The sequence below is a fragment of the Budorcas taxicolor genome, chromosome X, assembly GCF_023091745.1.
Source record: "Budorcas taxicolor isolate Tak-1 chromosome X, Takin1.1, whole genome shotgun sequence".
Classification (NCBI taxonomy): Eukaryota; Metazoa; Chordata; class Mammalia; order Artiodactyla; family Bovidae; genus Budorcas; species Budorcas taxicolor.
In genome coordinates this window covers 92,357,360-92,378,512 of record NC_068935.1, presented here as the reverse complement: position 1 = coordinate 92,378,512, position 21,153 = coordinate 92,357,360, and positions in this window count along the sequence as shown.

Below are 21,153 nucleotides of genomic sequence, written 5' to 3'. Positions count from 1 at the left end.
TCAGTTCAGTCGCTCAGTCGTATCCAACTCTTTGCGACCCCATGAATCACAGCACGCCAGGCCTCCCTGTCCATCACCAACTCCCGGAGTTCACTCAGACTCACGTCCATCGAGTCAGTGATGCCATCCAGCCATCTCATCCCTTGTCGTCCCCTTCTCCTCCTGCCCTCAATCCCTCCCAGCATCAGAGTCTTTTCCAATGAGTCAACTCTTCCCATGAGGTGGTCAAAGTACTGGAGCTTCAGCTTTAGCATCATTCCTTCCAAAGAAATCCCAGGGCTGATCTCCTTCAGAATGGACTGGTTGGATCTCCTTGCAGTCCAAGGGACTCTCAAGAGTCTTCTCCAACACAACAGTTCAAAAGCATCAATTCTTCGGCGCTCAGCCTTCTTCACAGCCCAACTCTCACATCCATACATGACTACTGGAAAAACCATAGCCTTGACTAGACGGACCTTAGTCGGCAAAGTAATGTCTCTGCTTTTGAATATGCTATCTAGGTTGGTCATAACTTTTCTTCCAAGGAGTAACCGTCTTTTAAATTCATGGCTGCAGTCACCATCTGCAGTGATTTTGGAGCCCAAAAAAATAAAGTCTGACACTGTTTCCACTGTTTCCCCACCTATTTCCCATGAAGTGATGGGACTAGATGCTTCACCTATAATTCTAAGGAAGCCAGGAGTGGAGGACGCCTATGTCCATGAATTCGGGACACAGGGTACTGCACAGAGAAGATGTGGGGAACTTATTAAGGATGCAGATTTCAGGCCCTTGGACAGCAACCTCAGATAGCAATGCCTACAAATCTGCATTTAATAATGTATCCAGAACACTCCACCCAACAGCAGCAGAATACACATTTTTCTGAAGTGCAAGTGGAACATGTTCCAGGATATGTTATGTCCTAAAGCAGCCTTCAATAAGTTTAAAAGGATTAAAACCATACAAAGATTGTTCTTCAACCACAGTGGGGTGAAATTAGAATTCAATAACAGAAAGACGTTTGTGGAATTCACAAATATGTGTATTTTAACACACTTCTAAATAACAAATGAGTAAAAGAAAAAAAATCACAAGGGAAAACAAGACATCTTGAAATAGCTTGAAAACTAAGGCACAGCACACCAAAATCTATGAGGTGCAGCTAAAGCAATGCTTAAATGGAATCTTATAAACGTCCCTATTCAGTTCAGTCAAACTGATGCAAAAAAAAAAATTTTTCATTACCCATTCATAATTAAAAAAATAATAATAATAACAAATGAGTAAAAGGAAAATCACAAGGGAAAACAAGACATCTTGAAATAACTTGAAAACTAAGGCACAGCACACCAAAATTTATGAGGTACAGCTAAAGCAGTGCTTAAATGGAATCTTATAGATATAAACATCCCTATTAAAAAAGAAAAATCTTAAATGAATAGCCTGATCTGCCACCTTCAGAAACTAGAAAAAGAATAGAGTAATCCCAAAGCAAGCAGAAGGAAGGAAGGAAATAATAAAATTGGAGAGGAAATAAATGTAACGGAAAGTAGGAAAACAGTAGAGAAAATCAGTAAAACCAAAAGTACTGTTTTTAAGAAAGATCAACAAAATTGACAAAGTTTTAGCTAGATTGACTAAGTAAAAAAAGAGAAGATTCAAATTACTGAAATCAGGAATGAAAAGTGACATCACTCCCAACTAGTCAAAAAAAGCCCATATAATTTATGGTATCATTTATCTGAAATGTACAGAATAAGCCAATCTATAGAGACAGAAAATAGATAAATTGTTGCCTAAGAGTAGGGGACAGAGAAGGCAATGGCACCCCACTCCAGTACTCTCGCCTGGAAAATCCCATGGACGGAGGAGCCTGGTGGGCTGCAGTCCATGGGGTCGCTAGGAGTCGGACAGGACTGAGCGACTTCACTTTCACTTTTCACTTTCATGCGTTGGAGAAGGAAATGGCAACCCACTCCAGTGTTTTTGCCTGGAGAATCCCAGGGACGGGGGAGCCTGGTGGGCTGCCGTCTATGGGGTCACACAGAGTCGGACATGACTGAAGCGACTCAGCAGCAGCAGCAGCAGGAATAAGGGAAGGGGAAAATGGGGCCTGATTCCTAAGGAGTATAGGGTTTCTTTTAGTGGAAATGAAAATGTTTTGAAATTAGGTGCGGTGACAGCTGCTGTTAGGGCGTAAGTCCTGTCCTCCCCGCCCTCCCCACCCCCCATTCATATGTTCAAGCCCTACCTCCAAGAATGTGACTGTATCTGGAGGCAGAGTCTTTAAAGAGATGATTAAGGTAAAATGAGGCCATACAGTGAACCCTAGTCCAATATGATTGATGACCTTAGAAGAAGAGAAGATTATGGCCCAGCAGTTAGGATTCCAAGCTTCCACTGTAGGGGACACAGGGGGTTTTGATCCCTGGTCGGGGAACTAAGATCCGGCAAGAAGTGTGGTGAGGCCAAAAAAAAAAAAAAAAAGAAAAGAGGCGATTTGGAGAGAGACACCAGATGCATGCACAGAGAGATGACCATGTGAACACACATCTGCAAGCCAAGGAAAATGGCCTCATAAGAAACCAAACCTAGCAACACCTTGATCTTGAACCTCTAGCTTCTAGAACTTTGAGAAAATTAAGTTTTGTTGTTAAAACCACCAGTCTGGAGTATTTTCTTATGGCAGCCCTAGCAAATAAATATAGTTGCACAACTCTGAAAATATACTAAAAACCATTTAATTGTACTTTTTAAATGGGTGAAGTTTATATTATATAAATAATATCTCAATAAAATTGTTTTTAGAAAAGTGCTATAGGTGATCCCCTCTCATAGCAAAGGATGCAAACTTTGGGCTAGACTAGGTTAACAAACAGTACTGATGCTTCTGTGTCTGGTCATGTGCTGAGTGCTGCTGTGTCACAGGGTTTGGTCAGACGCTCAAGAAGCTTACAGTCTGGCATGCAAGATTGTCAGGACCATAGACTATGATCAGTGCTCAGGGTGAATGCAGATTTTGAAAGGCCTGAGGTTGACAGAATTTTTAAAGCTGTCTTTAAGAAAAATAGTACAAATTTAGAGTGAAAGCGATTTAGATTTATTAAAGAAACTTTAAAATTTACAAAAAACATGGACATTATTTTTGGGGCTCCAAAATCACTGCAGATGGTGATTGCAGCCATGAAATTTAAAGACGCTTACTCTTTGGAAGAAAAGTTATGACCAACCTAGATAGCATATTCAAAAGCAGAGATATTACTTTGCCGACTAAGGTCCATCTAGTCAAGGCTATGGTTTTTCCAGTGGTCATGTATGGATGTGAGAGTTGGACTGTGAAGAAGGCAGAGCACCGAAGAAATGATGCTTTTGAACTGTGGTGTTGGAGAAGACTCTTGAGAGTCCCTTGGACTGCAAGGAGATCCAACCAGTCCATTCTGAAGGAGATCAGCCCTGGGATTTCTTTGGAAGGAATGATGTTAAAGCTAAAACTCCAGTACTTTGGCCACCTCATATGAAGAGTTGACTCATTGGAAAAGACTCTGATGCTGGGAGGGATTGGGGACAGGAGGAGAAGGGGACGACAGAGGATGAGATGGCTGGATGGCATCACTGACTCGATGGACGTGAATCTGAGTGAACTCCGGGAGTTGGTGATGGACAGGGAGGCCTGGCATGCTGCCATTCATGGGGTCGCAAAGAGTTGGATACGACTGAGCGACTGAACTGAACTGAACTGAACTGAATAATAAGAAATGTTGAGCATATTTTCAAGTGGCCCTTAGAAAGCATCACTACAAACAAAGCTAGTGGAGGTGATGGAATTCCAGCTGAGGCATTCAAATCCTAAAAGATGATGCTGTGAAAGTACTTCACTCAATATGCCAGCAAATTTGGAAAACTCATCAGTGGCCACAGGACTGGAAAAGTTCAGTTTTCATTCCAGTCTCAAAGAAGGGCAATTTCAAAGAATGTTCAAACTATTGGACAATTTTGCTCATCTCACATGCTAGCAAGATTATGCTCAAAATCCTTCAAGCTAGGCTTCAACAGTACATGAACTGAGAACTTCCAGATATACAAGCTGGATTTAGAAAGGGCAGAAGAACCAGAGAACAAATTTCCAACATCCATTGAATTATAGAAAAAGCAAAGGAATTCCCAAAAACAATCTGCTTCTGCTTCATTGACTACACTAAAGCCTTTGACTGTGTGGACCACCACAAACTATGGAAAATTCTTAAAGATATGGGAATACCATATCACTTTACCTAGCCTCCTGAGAAACCTATATGTAGGACAAGAGGCAACAGTTAGAACCAGAAATGGAACAGTGAACTGGTTCCAAATTGGGAAAGGAGTATGTCAAAGCTGTATATTGTCACCCTGCTTATTTAACTTATATGAAGAGTACATGCGAAATTCTGCGCTGGATGAATCACAGGCTGGAATCAAGATTGCAGGGAGAAATATCAACAACCTCAGAAATGCAGATGACACTACCCTCATGACAGATAGCAAAGAGGAACTAAAGAGCCTCTTGATGAAGGTGAAAGAGGAGAGTGAAAAAGCTGGCTTAAAACTCAACATTTAAAAAATTAAGATCATGGCATCTGGTCCCATCACTTCATGGCAAATAGATGGGGAAACAATGGAAACAGTGACAGACTTTATTTTCTTGAGCTCCAAAATCACTGCAGACAATGACTGCAGCCTTGAAACTAAAAGACACTTGCTCCTTGGAAGAAAAGCAATGACAAACTGAGACAGTGTATTGAAAAGCAGAGACATCACTTTGCTGACAAAGATTCATCCAGTCAAAGCTATGGTTTTTCCAGTAGTCATGTATGGATGTGAGTTGGACCATCAAGAAGGCTGAGCACTGAAAAATTGATGATTTTGAATTGTGGTTCTGGAGAAGACTCTTGAGAGTCCCTTGGATGACAAGGAGATCAGATCAGTCAATCCTAAAGGAAATCAACCCTGAATATTCATTGGAAGGACTGATGCTGAAGCTGAAGCTCCAATACTTTGGCCACCTGATGCAAAAAGCCAACTCATTGGAAAAGACACCAATGCTGGGAGAGATTGAGGGCATGGAAAAAAGGGTGGCAGAGGATGAGATTGTTGGATGGAATCATCAACTCAATGGACGTGAGTTTGAACAAACTCTGAGAGATAGTGAAGGAAGGGAAGCCTGGCATGCTGCAGTCCATGGGGTCATAAAGAGTTGGACATGGCTAAGCGACTGAAAAACAACAACATAAGTTTGTTATACCTTTTCTTCAAAAGAGTAAACATCTTTTAATTTTGTGGCTGCATACATCATCCATAGTGATTGTGGAGCCCAACAAAATAAAGTCTGTCACTGTTTCCAATTTTTCTCCATCTATTTGTCATGAAGCAATGGGACCGGATGCCATGATCTTAGTTTTTTGAATGTTGAGTTTTAAGCCAGCTTTTCCACTCTCCTCTTTCATCTTCATCAAGAGGCTCTTTAGTTCCTTTTTGTTTTCTGCCACTAGGGTGGTATCATCTGCATATCTGAGGTTGTTAATACTTCTCCCGGCAATCTCCACCCACACCCCCCACCAGCAATCTTGATTCCAGTTTAGGCTTCATCCAGCCCAGCACTTCACGTGATGTACTCTGCATATATGTTAAATAAGCAAGGTGACAATATACAGCCTTGACGTACTCCTTTCCCAATTAGGAACCAGGTCACTGTTCCATGTCCGGTTCTAACTGTTGCTTCTTGACCTGCAAACAGGTTTCTCAGGAGGCAGGTAAGGTGGCCTGGTATTCCCATATCTTTAAGAATTTTCCATAGTTTGTTGTGGTCCACACAGTCAAAGGCTTTAATGTAATCAATGAAGCGGGAGTAGATGTTGGGTTTTTTTTAATTCCCTTGCTTTTTCTATGATCCAATGGAGGTTGGCAATTTGATCTCTTGTTGCTCTGCCTTTTCTAAATCCAGCTTGTATATCTGGAAGTTCTTGGTTCACATACTGTTGAAGCCTAGTTGAAGGATTTTGAGGATTGTCTTGCTAGCATATGAAATGAGTGCAACCGTATGGTAGTTTGAACGTCATTTGGTACTGCCTTTCTTTGGGTTTGGAATGAAAACTGACATTTGCCAGTCCTGTGGCCACTGCTGAGTTTTCCAAATTTGCTGGCATATTGAGTGTGGCACTTTCACAGCATCATGTTTTAGGATTTGAAATGCCTCAGCTGGAATTCCATCACCTCCAGTAGCTTTGTTTGTAGGAATGCTTCCTTAAGGCCTACTTGACTTCACACTCCAGGATGTCTGTCTCTAGATGAGTGACCACATCATCGTTCTTATCTGAGTCATTAAAATCTTTGGGTTTATTTTGTATAATTCTTTTGTATATTCTTCCCTTCTCTTCTTCAACTCTTCTGCTTCTGTTAGGTCCTTGTCAACCTGGGTTTTATTTGGTCAAGTCAGTATAAAGATGGAAGAGGAAGACTGTATTAGTTTTCTATACTGCATATCACATTACCATAACTTAGAGGTTTAAAACCATATGCATTTATCACCTCACATATTCTATGTGCCAGGAATCTGGGAACAAATAGCTGGGTCTTCTCTTTCAGGGTCTCATCAGGCTCCAATACAGATGTCAGCTGGGGCTGCAGTCACATCAGAGGCTTGACTAGGTAAAATATCCAATTCCAAGCTCCCTCAGCTTGTTGGAAGAATTCATCTCCTCGAAGCTCCAGGACTGAGGTCCACATTTCTTTTTCTTTTTTTGGGTTCTTTTTTAAAATGTCTTTTTCTTATGTTTTTTTTGTCCTATTTTTATTATTTTTTGTTCATTTTTTTGTTTTTGAGGTCCTCATTTTCTTGCTAGCTTTCAGGCAGAGATGGCTCTCAGTTGCTAGAATCCAAATTCCTCACCATGTGGTCCTTTCCATCGGCCCTCTCACAACATGGCAGCTTACTTCTGAAAGCTAGAAAAAAAGTCTTTTAAACTCTAGTCTGATAAGATGGAGTCTTAGGGGAGTGACATCTTCTCATTCTTGTCATACTCTTTTGGCTAGAAGCAGCTCACAGGTTCTGCTCAGGGTAAGGGATTGCACAGGGCATGAACACCAGGTGGTGGGGATTACTGGGGGTTACTTTAGGGTCTGTCAGCCACAAGGGCTAGAATAGTAAGGATGATTGCAAGGGAGTGATTATAATGATGGATAATGAAAACCTAAGCTGGGTATATTAGTTTTCTATTGCTACAGAACATATTGCCACAAACTTAGCAACTTAAAACAACACATGTTTATTACTCACAGTTTCCATGTGTTGGAATTCCAGACACAACTTAGCAAAATTCTTTGTTCAGGGTCTTACAAGTTGAAATCAAGATACTGGCCAGGGGTGTGGTCTCATATGAAGCCATGTATTATTCCATATTCTCTTCCAGGCTTACATGATTATTGGTAGAACTTAGTTTTTTTGTTTGTTTGTTTGTTTTTGGTTATAGAGCTGAGGCCTTCAGATCCTATGGTCTTCTTGAAATTTCCTGCCATGTGGCCCTATCAATAGGAAGTTCACAGCCTAGCAGCTTATCTCTTCAAGGCCTGCAGCTACATTCCTTACATGGTAACAAAATGGAGCCATAATGTATAAATTCCCATCATATTTGCTATATTCTGTTGGTTAGAAGGGCTTCCCTGGTGGCTCAGATGGTAAAGAATCTGCCTGCAATTCAGGAGACCCAGGTTTGAGTTAGAAGCAAGTCAGAAGTCCTGCTTATATTCTAGAGAAGGGGACTATATAGGGGTAATACCAGGGAGTAGAGATCACAGAGGTCATCTCAAAATTCTGCCTATCACACTAGTTAAGAAAGTAAGGGAGGACAAGAGATGAGTGAGGGGCAGTGAAAAGGTGATGGAGTGGAAGAACCAGAGGTTGAGATGTGATTGAAGAATTCTTATGCACGGTAGGTACAAGAGTAGATCAACTAGAGGACCAGGAAATGATGATTAGAGTGGTACGTTTGAAATTGAGGTTCACGGAGGAATTTCCTTTTTTCACTGAGGACAAGGGCTAGGCTGTGACCATGGAAGAAGGAGGTTGAGATGGCTGAAGGATAAGGTAGAGATGAAAAGGTCAGAAAACTGAGAGGCCAGGGTGGTGGATGGGTCATCTATGCCTTATGAACTGAGCCCTGCCCCCTCAAGTGGAGCCTTCAAACTGAGATCATAAAGTAGAACACCACAGATTGCATGCCCCTCAGATCAAGCCCCAAGATTGTACTGAGAAGCTCACATAAGCCTGAATAAATTCCCAGGGAGAGGCAATGCCCCTTGTTTGTCCTTTTCCCTATGTAGAAGCTCCTGCCCTGAGTACCCCCTGGGTCTCATGCAATGTTTCATGTTCTCCTCCACCTCTGTCAAGATAACGGCCACTCATCCTATGCTATCTCTTCCTTATCCAGCCACCCCTAACCACCCCCTCTGCACACTTACTTCAAAGAGATGCAACAGGTAAGACTTCTACTAGCCCTGTTCCCTGACTAGAGTGAAAAAGACACTCCCTTGGATGGACAAATTAGAAAAATGAGCCCCTTCTTCCAGATAGGCACAGGTTTACAAAGGGACAGTAGGCTTTCACAGGTTAGATTTCAGCTTAGCCCCAGTCCTCTGGACTGGGAAAGTGAAAGTGAAAGTGAAAGCTGCTAGTGGGAAGATCTCCTGCTCCACTATTCTTGCCTTGAGAATCGCATGGACAGAGGAGAGGAGGCTGGTGGGATTCTCAGGCAAGCAGTGGGTTGCCACTCCCTCCTCCAGGGGGTCTTTCCAACCCAGGGATGGGACCCACATCTCTTTTTTTTTTTTAATTTTATCTCTTATGTCTCCTGCATTAGCAGGTGGGTTCTTTACCACTAGCACCACCTGGGAAGCCCTCTGGACTGGGCACTGTATACAATGCATAAACTGCACAACCATGTATGGCAGCCAAGGCAGCATGCGTAGGAGAAATGACCAGTGTAAGGTCAACCTCAGCTCTGCCACCTCATAGCTAGACAGTCTAGGGCTAGTCATTTCCATTGTCTGAGCATGTTCCTTTGTTGGACAAACGGGACATAATCATACTTATTCTACAGTGTTGCTGTGAGGATTAAACGAGCTGATATAAACAAAGCATCTGATGGGGAGTCCTTGAGAAGGCTGTGGGCCCTGGGTCCAGGACCCTGCCCTAGGGAGCACTCAGCTTGATAGTGTATGTGACCCTTATGGACAGGGACTATCTCTGTTCATATAGTCATTCCTCCACTGTACTTTCTGCAAATGGTCTGTTCATTGTTGTTCAGTAGTTCAGTCATGTCCGACTCTTTGCGACCCCATGGACTGCAGCTTGCCAGGCTTCGCTGTCCTTCACTGTCTCTCAGAGTTTACACAAATTCATGTCGATTGAGTCAGTGATGCATCCAACTATCTCGTCCTCTGTTGTTCCCCTCTCCTTCTGCTTTCAATTTTTCCCAGCATCAGGGTCTTTTCCAATGATTCAGCTCTTCGCATCAGGTGGCCAAAGTATTGGAGATTCAGCTTCAGCATCAGTCTTTCCAATGAATATTCAGGGTTGATTTCCTTTAGGATTGACTGATCTGATCTCCTTGCTTTCCAAAGAATTCTCAAGAGTCTTCTCCAACACCACAGTTCGAAAGCATCAATTCTTCAGCACTTAAGGTCCACCTCTCACATCCATACATGACTACTGGAAAAACCATAGCTTTGACTAGATGAACCTTTGTCAGCAAAGTGATGTCTCTGCTTTTCAATACATTGTCCCAGTTTGTCATTGCTTTTCTTCCAAGGAGCAAGTGTCTTTTAGTTTCAAGGTTGCAGTCACCGTCCACAGTGATTTTGGAGCCCAAGAAAATAAAGTTTGTCACCGTTTCCCCATCTATTTGCCATGAAGTGATGGGACCAGATGCCATGATCTTAATTTTTTAAATGTTGAGTTTTAAGCCAGCTTTTTCACTCTCCTCTTTCACCTTCATCAAGAGGCTCTTCAGTTCATATTTGCTTTCTGCCATAAAAGTGATATCATCTGCATATCTGAGGTTGTTGATATTTCTTCCAGCAAACCTGATTCCAGATTTTGCTTCATCCAGCCCAGCATTTCACATGATGTACTCTAAATATAAGTTAAATAAGCAGGGTGGCAATATACAGCCTTGACGTACCCTTTTCCTGATTTGGAACCAGTCTGTTGTTCCACATCTGGTTCTAACTGTTGCTTCTTGATCTGCATACAGGTTTTTCAGAAGGCAGGTAAGGTAATCTTGTATTTCCATCTCTTTAAGAATTTTCCATAGTTTGTTGTGATCCACACAGTCAAAAACTTTAGTGTAGTCAATGAAGCAAAAGTAGATTTTTTCTGGAATTCTCTTGCTTTTTCTGTGATCCAGAGGAAGTTGGCAATTTGATCTCTGGTTCTTCTGTCTTTTCTAAATCCAGCTTGTACATCTGGAAGTTCTCTGTTCACATACTGTTGAAGCCTAGCTTGAAGGATTTTGCGCATTACCTTGTTAGCAGGTGAAATGAGTGCAGCTGTGTGGTAGTGTGAACATTCTTTGGTATTACCCTTCTCTGGGATTGGAATGAATGAAAACTGACCTTTTCCAGTCCTGTGGCCACTGCTGAGTTTTCCAAATTTGCTGGCATATTGAATGCAGCACTTTCACAGCATCATGTCTTAGGATTTGAAATAGCTCAGATGGAATTCCATCACCTCCAGTAGCTTTGTTTGTAGGAATGCTTCCTAAGGCCGACTTGATTTTGTGCTTCAGGATGACTGGCTCTAGGTGAGTGATCACAACATCATGGTTATCCAGGTCATTCAAATATTTTTGTATAGTTCTTCTGTGTATTCTTGCCACGTCTTTTTAATCTCTTCTGCTTCTGTTAGGTCCTTATTATTTCTGTCCTTTATTGTGCCCATCTTTGCATGAAAAGTTCCCTTGGTATCTCTGATTTTCTTGAAGAGATCTCTAGTCTTTCCCATTCTATTGTTTTCCTCTATTTCTTTGCACTGATCACTGAGGAAGGCTTTCTTATCTCTCCTTGCTATTCTTTGGAACTCTGCATTCAGATGGGTATATCTTTCCTTTTCTCCTTTGCCTTTCACTTCTCTTCTTTTCCCAGCTATTTGTAAGGGCTCCTTAGACAGCCATTTTGCATTTTTGCATTTCTTTTTCTTGGGGATAGTTTTGATCACCACCTCCTGTGTAATATTATGAACCTCCATCCATTGTTCTGCAGGCATTCTATCAGATCTAATCCCTTGAATCTCTATGTCTCTTCCACTGTATTGTAAAAGATTTGATTTAAGTCATACCTGAATGGCCTGTTGATTTTCCCTACTTTATTCAATTTATGCCTGAATTTTGCAATGAGTTCATAATCTGAGCCACAGTCAGATCCTGGTCTTGTTTTTGCTGACTGTATAGAGCTTCTCTATCTTCGGCTACAAATAATATAATCCATCTGATTTTGGTTTGACCATCTTCCTTGCTTCTTCTATTTGAATGTCAGGGATTTGTATACAGTGATGCAAAGATAGAAAAAATGATTGGTGTTCATTCACTCTAGGAGTGGTATCTGGGGGAAACTGTTAATAAATTTTTGCTCTTCTGAAGTTCCCTTGGTAGCTAAATGGTTTCTGTCTACCTAGCCTTCCTTTCAATTCAGTGAGTTCTCAACCCCAGCCTTGAAATAATTCCCTTTTTGTTTAAGGTAGCCAGGGTCACTTTCTGTTACTTGCAAGCAAAGACTTATGATCAAAACTCCTCACAGTCGTGGACTTCCCTGGTGGTCCAGTGGTTAAGAATCTGCCTTGCAATGCCGGGGATGCAGGTTCCACCCCTGGTTGGGAACTAAGATCCCATAGGCCAGAGAGCAACTAAGCCTATGTGCTGAAATGAGGGATCCTGTGTGCTGAAACTAAGGCCCAGTACAGCCGAAAATACAAATAAATTAATAAACTTTTAAAAAACCCTCACAGTTACAAGGGAGGAGATGAGGTTGGGCTGAACTGCCAACCTTACAAGAATGACTTTGAGAGGAGACCCTTAAATATATCATTCTGAATACTAATGAATGATGTCTTATAGATTCAAATTTTGCTACATATGAGTGAACTCAAATTACTATGTGATATGGAATAATAAGCTTATTACAAACCAAACTTCAAGTGAACATAATACCTCATATTATTTGCTGTCAGGAAATTTCTGGAGACTTGGAAGCAGAGTCATCTTGGCAAAATGTTGGGCAGGCAAGAACCATTGATTATGAAAACAGTGTGGACAAGCAAAACTCATCCATATTTTTGCTTTATCCATTACAGATTCTGCACCATTCCAAATATGGTCCTAGATGGAAACGCTATAAGAGTGTTACATTACTTGCCTAGGAGAAACCAGAGCTGAACATTTCCTGGAATTCCCAGCTGCTGGGCTTCATCCACAATAATACCAATGTCCTCAGGCATTCATTCCATCTCTGGGAACCAGGGCTTCATATGAGGGCTTTATTCAAAGATTAACCCTGGCAGAGATGTTAAGTCTGGTTTTATTTTTATTTTTAAGGAGGAGCTTCCTGAACTCTTCTTATCAGCTAGTAACAATCTCTCAGGTACACACTGAGAATCTCGTATTTTGTCTCACAGCTTTGTACCTGAGTTGTGAGAACAGTGAGTTTGGGACATCAAGCTCAGATCATCCCTTAACCATATATCCTTCCTTCCAGGAAGGCTTTAATAAGCTATAGCATTTATAATGCTAATTCCTTCAAGTATGGCCTTCCAGAAATTTGATGAACCTGAAAAATTATTAATGGAGACTTTGACATCAATGCAAAGAATCACAGTGATGTGCAGAATTTTTTCCTTTATCAAAACATCGAAACAAGATGAATATTCAAGCATCTATGCACATAGTTCCCCAAAGTTTTCCTTCAGTTACTGCTAGACGAAGAAGCTTTCTACTGTTTTGAAGAAGCCCAAGATCCTTAATAGTCTCCCAAAGGGGTTCACAAGACAGAATGTCTTTGCTGAAATCAGCAGCACATAAAGGCTGAAAACTAGTTGCTAGCTGTATAGACAGACAATGGTACTTTGACCTAGTTACAAGCTGGAGGGAAATTGCTCTCTCTCTCCCTCCTTCCCTCCTTCCTTCTTCTCCTTTCGCCCTCTGGTTGCAAATATCAGAAATAAACTCTGTCATCTTGAATACGAAATATAATTTACTCTAAGGATATAGAGAGCTTGTAGAAATGGAAGGAAAGGCTGAACATTCAGGTCAGAGAGGACAGGATCCAGAGCAATTCTAGACTGATGAGCTACTTCTAGACTGAAGGCTACTCCATCTGAATGAAGGTATTCCATCCAGTTTTAGATGAAAATACTGTTTGCTCACCCTACTTCCTTTCTACTCAAAAGGTGATCTGTGGGACAGCAGCACTGGCATCATCTGGGAGTTTTTTAGAAATGCAGGATTTCAGGCCCCACTGGCTCAGAATCTGCATTGTAACAAGACTCTCAAGTGATTCATATGCACATTAGAGTTCAGTAAAGTGCTGACCTCTTCAAGATCCAGCTGGTTTGGTTTGGGTCATGTGCCACTCCCTTGACTAGAGGAAAGCATGATAGTCATGCTTTGCCAGTCCTACCAGACTATATCCAATAGTTGGATATATCCAGACTATATTCAATAGGTGACTATATCCAATAGTTGACAGTCCAACCAGACTATATCCAATAGGAGAATAATCATTCAAATCTCCCAAATCAGGGTGCTCTTACCAAAAGAGTGAGGAATGCTGGGTGGTCGAGAACCAATTAAATACCCATTTCACTCTTGTACTTCTTTGGGAGAGTGAGGTTTGTAAGGTTTTTCTCCTAGGAAGCGTTAACAAAATTGTGTGTTGATTAGATCTGGGCCCTCCTTGGAGGTAATGAGGTTATTTTGCCCAATAAAGGGAATTTCAGGGGCCTGAAAAGAAAAGTCTCTCAACTCCTGGGATGAATCCCTAAAGAATGGAAAGTAAGAATGTCTGTGATGGGCAGATGCCTGATTCAATTGAAATCCAAGGCCTCTGAGGCAGTGAGGTCTCTGAAAAGAGCTGAAAGTATGCCCAGAAACATTGGTCACTTAGAGTTGCCACTTGGGAAGACTTTGAAGGACTTTGCTGACCTGCACTGGAAGCTTTGCTCAGGAGTGGACCAGCAGTGTCAGATGGAAGGAAGCAGACCTGTGTTCGCTAGTCATACGTTGTGGCAATGAGGTACAATGGCAGGCATGGCAGTAGAGGCTTTCCTCTGCTGAGGTATGGACAAACAGACCAACCTCCTTTGTAATCTAAGTAAGCTAATAGATAAGCCAGAGGAAGAGAAGAGCCAAAGAGGATGGTATTGAGCTTCTTGCTCTTCTGGCTCCTGAAAGCTCAAGTCAGTTTTAATCTAATTTGGAGAAATACGAAAGATGTGACTCTTCTTGCTCTTCAAGAGTCGTAAAGCTATTCATACAGTCTGCATGTAAATTGTTAGTTCAGTGCCTCTCTTCCCAACCAGAATACACCAAGTAGGGCAGGGAGATTGTCTGACTTTCTCATCCCTGGACCTCCAGAACCCAGCACATGGTAGATGTTCAACAAATGTTTGTTGAATGAATGACTGTGGTAGGGATGTCAATGTTGTAGGGGTCTCAAGACAAAAGCATTGATATTGGACAACTCCAAAAGTTATCTAAATGCCTTCTGCCTAAATGTATCTGAAAAGTACAGCCCAATGTGGTCTCTTATTTCAACATTCTCAAAAAATGACTCAAATCCTAGCCACTTGAAAAACCCAGTATTTCCCTTAAAACTGCTGAAAATTCTTGGCAAAATTTCAGTTATTCTGGTCAGATTGCCTACTTATTCTGGGCTCTACCTCTGCTTTGCACTGCCTTGTTAGGTGGCATAGCCACTCTTGCCCTCTTCATGGAGGGCTTCCCTCAGCTGCCAGCTACAGTGCTTGACACTGTTTTCACCCTGTTCCTGCTCCTCTTCATGGTCCCACCATTCAATCCTTTCTTCTAAGGCGTCCTTAACCTCCTCTAAGGCCACTGTCTCTACTCTCTCCTCCCCCTTACCAGATCAAGAGACTCTCAGGCAGCATTTGGTAGGGGGAGAGCACCACAAGGCAGTCTCTATTTTCCTCTCCTCTTTTTCTAATCTTTATTACTATGTTCTGTTCCAATCAAGGATTTTTCTTTTGCACAAAGTGCATTAACTTTGTACAATGATCTAAGTTAGGAGCAAAACAAAACAAAAAGCTGAGTGTTATCTATTTCCTTCTCTTTATGTTCCTTCTCTAATGATCTTAATTCCAAATTTCCTTAAAGGCAACAATGTACTGCACTGAATAGCATTGTCTCCCCCAATTTACATCTACCCAGAATCTATGAATAAGACCTTCTTTGGAAATACAGTCTTTGCAGATGTAACAAGGTTAAGATGCAGTCATACTGGACTGAGGTGGGCCATTAATCCAATGGCCAGTGTCCTTATAAGAAGACGGAATTTAGGACACAGAGACACAGAAGACCGACACATAGGGAGAAAACTATATAAAGACAGAGGCAAAGATTGGAGTGATGGATCTTAAGTCAAGGAACACCAAGGATTGCCAGCAATGACCAGAAACTAGGAGAGAGTCATCGATCAGATTCTCCCTCAGAGCCTCCTAAAAGAACTAACCCTGCTGACGCTTTGATTTTGGATCTCTGGCCTCTAAAATTGTGAGAGGATAAATTCCTGCTGTTTGAAGCCATCCAGTTTGTGGTATTTTGTTACAACAGCCAATACAAATAATTGTATTATAATTATACAGTAATTACTAATTATCACAAACTAATACAAATATGGATGCTCTCGTTTCCCAGTGAAAGAGTTAGGAAGGGTAAGCCAAAAAAGTAAAACACAAAGATTAAGACTTCAAGACCTTATCCTGAGATTTTTAGTATGGCCTACTACCTTGCTAATCAAAGTGGGTCCAAGAAGCAGCAGAATTATGGTTTAAGAAGGGCTGATCCAAGAAAATACTGTCACACGCTACAACATGCATGAACCTTGAGGAAATTATGTTAGGTGAAATAAGCCTGTAACAAAAAGACAAATACTGTAAGATTCCAATTATATGAGATACATAGAATAGGCAAAATCCATAGAGACAGAAAGTAGAATGATGGTTGCCAGGGGCTGGGGTATAGGATAATGGGGAGTGATTGTTTAATGTGTACAAGGTTTCAGTTTTGAAAGAGGTAAAGAGTTCTGGAAATAGATGGTGGTGATGGTTGCACAGCAATGTGAATGTACTTAATACTACTGAACTGTATACTTAAAAATGGTTAAGATGGTAGATTTTATGTTATGCGTGAAAGTCACTCAGTTGTGTCTGACTCTTTGCAACCCAGCCAGGCACTTATGGAGTGGCTGCTTGGTTGAGCAGAGAACCAGTACCAACAGAGATGGAGAGGTTTTTTTTGTTGTTGTTGTTGTTGTTTTTCGGTTGCACCACACGACATGTGAGATCTTAGTTCCCTGACCAGGGATCAAACTCATACCCCCTACAGTGGATTTGCAGAGTTCTAACCACTGGACTGCCAGAAAATTTCCCCAGGGATGAAGAGCCTTGAGTTATATTTGTCTGATGAAACAAAGGAAATAGAGTGCACAACTTAGTAATTAGTATATTCCTATCTCTGATCCTGCTTCTCCATTAAGGTTGTTGGTTATGAACAACAAAAATCAACTCTGTGCTTCTAGAATCTATGCATGATTGGAGGACCAGGTTAAGAACAGGGCAGGAAATAAGAAAGAGATCTATAGGAATGCTCTGAGGAGTGAAAAACTTCATCCTCTTCCCCTGCCCCCATTCTTATATTCTTTGCTTATAATTCAAAAAGAGCATCTAGTTGACTAAGGTTAGAAATCAACTCTCTTCAAAACACTAGGGAGCAAAGAATTAATATCTAGCCTATTCAGGTTTTCACCCTTCATGAGTTTTATTGTGTCATGAAGACTGCATACAATGGGTATATCAATTAATTAATTAAGATGCGAGTAGCTTCAAACCCTACCCAACTGGCTTTAAAAACAACAAAAAATGCATTACTTCACAAAAAATGAAGCCCTCAGGTAGGGGTACTTTTGGGACCCAAAAGTACCTCCAGGACTCAGTTCATCCTACCCTGCCATTCTGTGAAACTCAGTGCATTGACTTTGTTCTTAGGCGACCTTGCCTGGCTGGCTGCTGATCTCAGCATCACTTCCAGACAGGACAGTATCAAAAGACAAACCAAGGGGACTTCCCTGGTAGTCCAATGGTTAAGAACCTGCCTGCCAACGCAGGGGGTACGGGTTTGATCCATGCTCTGGGAAGATCTCACATGCCACGGAGTAACTAAGCCTGCACTGCAACTACTGAGCCCTTTAGCCTAGAGCCCAAGCTCCACAACAAGAGAAGCCACCACAATCAGAAGCCTGCAAACTTGCAACTATAGAGTAGCCCCCACTCTCTGAAACTAAGAGAAGCCTGAACGTAGCAAAAAAGACCCAGCACAGCCAAAAATTAATTAATTGATTAATTAAATTAAAAAACCCCCACAAATAAAGGAATGGTTGCTCTTGGCTTCCCTTGTGATACAGTGGATAGGAGTCCACCTGTCAATGCAGGGGACACAGATTCAGTCCCTGGTCCAGGAAGCTTCCACTTGCCTTGGAGTAACTAAGCCTGTGTGTGGCAACTACTGAAGTCCACGCACCTAGAGCCTGTGCTCTGCAACAAGAGAGGCCACAGCAACGAGAGAAGCCTATGGGCAGCAATAAAGATCCAGTGCAACCATAAATAAATAAATAAAAGGAATGGTTGCTTCTTTGTGTGTTTCTTTTCAGGTCAAAAAAAATCTTTTTCACAATTCCACTCCACAGCAGACTCCTTTTCTGCTTCATGAGTTGGGACAGTGACACATTTTCCTTTAACCAATTTCTGGAAAGAGGATTGGGACCTCCTGTGACTGGCTTCAGCCAATAGTTCTCAAACTTCTCAGCCTCAGGACATCTTTATATTCTTAAAAATTATTGAAGATCTCAAAGAGCTTTTGTTTATATGAGTGATAGCTACCAGTCTATATAATATCAGAAGACTGAGAAATTTTAAAAACATGATTGCAAGACCAAACAATGAAATACACTAACTTTTTGTGTATTTCCATATAGATGCAAGGAAACCTTTGTGATTTAAAAGTAATAATATGGGGCTTCCTTGGTGGCCCAGTGTCTAGGACTCCATGCTCCTAATGCAGGGGGCCTGGGTTCGATCCCTGATCAGGGAACTGGATCCTACACGCTGCAACTAAGAGTTCTCATGCTGCAACTAAGACCTTGTGTAGCCAAATAAATAAATACTGTTGAAAAAAATGAAAGTAATAATATATTTAATAATAATATAGTTAAAGAGATTATCACAGGAACCACTGTAGATAATAGTAACAGTACAGTATAAGTATTGAAGTCAACCTGAATTTATCTGTAAAAACACAGATATTTATATGTTAAAACTTGGAAAATTTTAAAAAATACCAAAATACAGAAACATTCTGTTAACTGTCAGAGTGATAACATCATGATGTCATGTAATCTCTGGAAAATTCCATTATGTACCTGTGAAAAAATGAGGGTGAAAAATGAAAATAACATCACAAGAAGAGTTTTGACCTTGCAGTCTAAAGGGGTCTTGGGGATCCCCTGAGAATCTCAGACCATGTTTGAGAACCACTGGCTTAAATCACTCAGGACTTAGTCCTGAATCGTATAGGGGAAAAGTGGGCCCTGGAACCAAGGAAGAGCCCTGACAACCTGGCAGAAGGGGGCAATTGATAAGGCCTGTTACAATGGTCAGAGAGAATTCCCCAAAGACAACAAAGGAAAGAGGAGAAGTGGGTCTAGGCAACCATAAATCAACAAGCAATATCTCCAAATCTCTCTCCCATAGACAGGACTAGCCATGCTCTTCCAGTTCTGCATCTCTTCTTCTTAAGGCTGGGCACACTTGTTAGTGGAGCCATTCTTTCTTCAGATGTGGTCATAGCCTTGATTAATTTGTGTAAGCATCTGGCCACCTCTCATTATATATTGATTTCATTAGATCATTGTTTCCTAAACAGCAGCCACTGAAGAATCACCTTAGGAAATTTGCCAAGATCAAGTACCACCTTGTCTATTACATTTTATTCACTATCCACTCCATTGATTGAAAGTCTCCTTAAGCTTCTCCAAGGAGCAGTAGGAAAAATGATCTGCCAGACTATTGATTCTTCATTAGAATTACATTTGTGTGTGGATTAAATTGGTCTTAAAAGCCTTTGCTGTTTTCATTGTCTTATCAGATCCTGTGGTCCAGGCAAACCTAATGTTTAAACAATGCGGTTTCTTAGAGGAGTTTTCTTTCCTAGAAAGTCAAACCAAGCTCTTAGGGCATCATTCAGAGAAGGCAATGGCAACCCACTCCAGTACTCTTGCCTGGAAAATCCCGTGGATGGAGGAGCCTGGTAGGCTGCAGTCCATGGGGTCGCTAGAAGTCGGACACTAGTGAGCGACTTCACTTTCACTTTTCACTTTCATGCATTGGAGAAGGAAATGGCAACCCACTCCAGTGTTCTTGCCTGGAGAATCCCAGGGACGGGGGAGCCTGGTGGGCTGCCGTCTCTGGGGTCGCACAGAGTCGGACACGACTGAGGCGACTTAGCAGCAGCAGCAGCAGCAGCAGGGCATCATTAATTGCATCTGGAGCAAGATAAAAGAAGAAGCTTTAAATTCCCCTTTTGTTTCATTTTCCTCTTCCAAAATGAATGGCAGAAAAGGAGACTACAAGTGTAACAACACTCCTTATTTCTTGCTACCCTCTCCCCTCTGCCCCTCCTGAGGATCAGCGTTATTCAGATCTGGGAGTTGGGAGGCCCCATTGGCTCAGAACAGCTGCAGTAGCTCCAGACATTACTCATCCTTAAATCTAGGAGGAGGGACAAAGGGTAGGGTGGGGATGGAGCAGACAAAAGAGACAGAGTGGGGTAAGTGGTGAAAGGAATGTGGAGAGTTAGATTGGTCCAAAGACTGTTGCTCATTGAAGGAAATGAGAAGAGTAAGACAAAGAAACAGAAAAGCAGAAATTTGAAAAAAGAAAGGGGCAACACAGAGGGAAGCCAGGAAGGAGAAAAGGTCTGAGAAAGACCAAGGGAAAGAGAAACAGAAATGAAGGAAGACCAGAAAGAGTAAAGAAAAGTGGTGGACCAGCTTCTCTAAGCCCCTCTAGGGGAATTATCACCATTTTGCTGGGTTGCATTCTGCTAAACTTTCTTAGGGCAATCTCATTTTTGTCGTATTCACATCCAGGGTTTCATTCTGTCGGTTCTATCAACTTTATCTTTGCAAGGAGTATTTTATTCATTGTACAAATGAAGAATTTGAGCCTCAGAAAGGGAAAGCCATTTGTCTAAGATGTCTCAGTGAGTCTGTGGAGGAACCAAGACTAGGGCCAAGGCCTTCTGAATGCCTACTAATTGCCAGGCCTAATCTAGATGCTTTGAACATATATTTGATCCTCATAACCACCTTGTAAGGTTAAGTAGGGATTAATATTCACATTTCTCACAATTTGCATAGATGTACAACTGTTCCTGGACTCTCTTGCAGGGCTAGCCTACTGCCTGTCATTCTTCTGGAAGGCCAAATCTTCCTGGGGACTATGGATTCTCTCCACGGGGAAAGAAACCTCCTTCCCTTACCCACTTCCAACCTCTCACCCAGTAACCACCCCCACCTCTCCCTTGAGGGAATTGTTTAGGGCTGGAATGTGTCTGAGCCCACAGTTTTGGTAGACATTAGAGCTTCTCTTAGAGACAATAACGGTCCATTCTTCTCAGGACTAGGACTGGTCCCAGGGTAAAGGACTTCCTCAGCATATGCCTCGTGCCTTTTCCTCCCTCCACTCTGCTGCCACCTAGATCCAAACTATCAGCATCTCTCATCTGGATTACAGCAACAGCCTCCACCAGTCTCTTTGATCAGGACTATCAACAGTTGCATGGTTTGTACACTGTGCAA